The sequence below is a fragment of the Capsicum annuum genome, chromosome 1 (assembly GCF_002878395.1).
Source record: "Capsicum annuum cultivar UCD-10X-F1 chromosome 1, UCD10Xv1.1, whole genome shotgun sequence".
NCBI lineage: Eukaryota > Viridiplantae > Streptophyta > Magnoliopsida > Solanales > Solanaceae > Capsicum > Capsicum annuum.
In genome coordinates this window covers 198,881,322-198,884,723 of record NC_061111.1, presented here as the reverse complement: position 1 = coordinate 198,884,723, position 3,402 = coordinate 198,881,322, and positions in this window count along the sequence as shown.

The following is a 3,402-nucleotide window of genomic DNA, read 5'->3' as shown; positions in this document are numbered from 1 at the left end:
TTATGGTATTTAAATTGGGAGAAGACAACCTTGACCCTCTCGGTAACCTTAAACCCGTCCAAGAAGTATGGAACAAGTAAAGGCTCACGAAACAACCCCAAGTAATCAACCATGGATGGAACGATGTAGTTTCTATAGTACCTATCATTTAGCACAACGAGGCAACCCGGTATCCCACACATGGTCACCATTCGAAAGTGTACACTCCTTCTTGGATCAACATTGTAAGGCATATGAGTACCCCTTGGTTTTGGAGATGCATACCCTCTTCTTCTCATTGGACAACCTCCACTAGAGCTAGTATAACCATTCACACTATATCGACTTTGATAAGAAGCACTACAAGGTGGAGAATATGGATCTTCATACTCCTCACGTGTACTCTCATCATAGCTCTCATAAGCTTTGCGAACAAAAGAGTTATACCTAACACCAAATCTAGGTTTGGAGTAAGAAGTGTAAGACTCCTCACATGCCCCAACATCATCATAAGATCCATCATAAGATCCTACATCATCTCCAAAGTTACCATAAGCACTAGACACTTCATTCACCTTATTTTCTCCCTTAAAATAGTAACTTTCAAATCTACCCAAGTTTAGATCATGGCTATTTTCATAGCCTCCGTAATCTCCCTCAACTTCGTAGCCATAAAACCCCTCACTACAATCATAGTCTCCCATGTTGTAGTCACAATAATCCCCGGCTATCAAAGACATATTCCCCTTATATCACCTTTTAAACCTACAAAATGAACAAACAAGATTAGTAGTAAAAACTTCTCACTAACACTCGTCTTCACTCACCTTTGTGATTCTCATAATTGGAGCGACAAATATTGAAAGTTGCTTATACTCCGGTAGTCAATAGGATGTCAATTCTACTTGGTGGCTGGAATAGATTCTTGTTTGATCGACTCAAGACACAAAAATAAAATTTACTTACGAACTTAAAACAAAGAAGTTACTACGAGTTAAAAATGAGAAAAGCACACAAATAATGAAGACACGAAGAAACAGATTCAATAATTAATCTACAACTAAGTAGGTGATTACTAGTTGTTAATTAATTCTAGAATCAAGACATGGCAGCTACGTATTAGTTTGATTTTATCAAGTGGTTATTCTCAAATGTTCAAGTCTTGGTAAAAAAAAATTAATTTAGATTGGTGGAATTTGTTTTAGGAGGGAAAATAAGTCTTGGAGCCTTTTTCAATTTTCAAGACTTGACTTTTTTCTTGTACTTCTCCTTAAAACATGGATCCTTAAATCATGGAAAAGTGTTGGAAAGTGGTTGAGACTTGATTGATAGGTCCTTGTTGGTTGTAGTGTCTTTCAAGACTAACAAATAATACACCTTTTTACTTCAACTTTTTGGATTTAGCATTCACTTTATCTTCAATAATATATGAAGGTGGTGATGAACATCAAGAACAACAACAACAACACCAAGAACTACAACAATAATCTTCAAGAACACCAATAATTTTTCACACGGCCAACTCCAAACCACAATAACAATATCTCCAACACTTGGCCAAGACAACTACAAATTCAACAAGTTCAAGCTCAAGTTTAGATCTAGACTCAAAGTGTTAGTGGACAAGAAAACTAACACTAAAAGCAACAAAACAAACAAGAACACTAATAGATCTAGACATACAACAAACAAATCTCGGCCAAGACACAACAAGAACGCAATTTTTGACCAAGAACACAATGGTGACAGATTTGACTGTTTCTGGAATTTTTAGATTTCAGTTTTTTTTTGTAGTTAGGTCTCAAGCCCAAGATTGATCTTGTGGGAACAAAATCAAGCCATGCTTTGATACCAAATGATACGGGAAAGACAAGGGAAGCACGAAACAAACACCAAATAAGTCCACTAATCTTAAGGATTCGAGGACCAAGATGGAGACCATACTTGGATTCGCTACCAATAACAAGAATACAAGATACAAGAGTATATTTTAACACCAAAACAGCTACAAAATGTGATGAACAAGATGAACAATAATGATACAAGTTTTGGATTCAACAAAGACCCTAAAACAGTCCACTGTACAACACATACACGATTTGCAAAAAAATAAAGATAGATAGTGAGACCAAATTTATTACAAGATTAAGAACCAAGTGTATTTAAACACTAATCCCTAATGAATGTAACAGTCAAAACCACACTCTTATGGTGACCACCAAGGGAATGAACTCACCTTAATATCTGCCGTTTCCAAGCAAAGATCAATATTGGCTTTTCCAAGCCCTATGCTAAGGATGACTTTTCCAAGCCCTACAACTAAGGGTGTTACACTCTCAAAAGAGAGAAAATATGTCTTTCAATTCTTCATCATTCTAAATCTCGTGAAAATAAGACTAAGGGGGCCTATTTATAATATATTACAAATGAAGATAAAAAGACCACTTTGCCCTTAATGAGAGGGGTGGCCATGGTGTATAAATACACCATGTGTAATGTCTAAAATGCCCTTAATTAAGGTCCAAAACCGTGATTCCTCAACCTTAAATGCTCCAAGAAATCTTCCACATGCGAGATTGCTTTAAGTTATGCTCAAAATGGGTCCTCCATGCATGTTCTTGTATTCTCAAGGTGACCCAGTCTTGAGCCTCTATGTGTTGGCCTCCAAAAATGTCATCAAAAGATAAGATGGCCATTTGTCCTGTATCAGGTTGGAAGCAAGGTTAAATGTGATGATGGCAATAACGTTTGCCACAAAAGCCAAAGCCACAAACCTGCCTCCATGTTTTTAAACTCACAACTTTTCTTTGCATGAAACAGGAACACATGTCACCTTCAAATCAAGGATTTCAAATTCTAAACATCAAGGACCCTAATTTCTCGCTTTTACAAATACAAGTAGCAATGTTTCTGCACAAGTTTGATAATTAAATCAAGGTAAAAATTCATCATCTTATATCCCTCGAAGACACACTTTCCTGTCCAGGGATTTTGGTTTTTATTTACTGGGTGATACACTTCTTAAATTGAACCTTCACTCCTAGAAGACGTACCTTCTAGTCGAGTCATTCCCTTTGACACTTAGAAGACATACCTTTTAGTCGAGTCATCCCCCTTTATTCCTATAAGACGTACCTTTTAGTCAAGTTATTCTCCTTGATTCCTATAAGACGTAACTTTTAGTCGAGTCATTTTCTTTGATTTCTATAAGACGTACCTTTTAGTCGAGTCATTTTCTTTGATTCCTAGAAGACGTACCGTCTAGTTGAGTCATCCCTCTTGAATCCTAGAAGACGTACCTTTTAGTCGAGTCATTCCCCTTGACCTCTATAAGACGTACCTTTTAGTCGAGTCATCCCCCTTGATTCCTATAAGATGTACCTTTTAGTTGAGTCATCTCCCCTTGACCCCTAGAAGACGTAC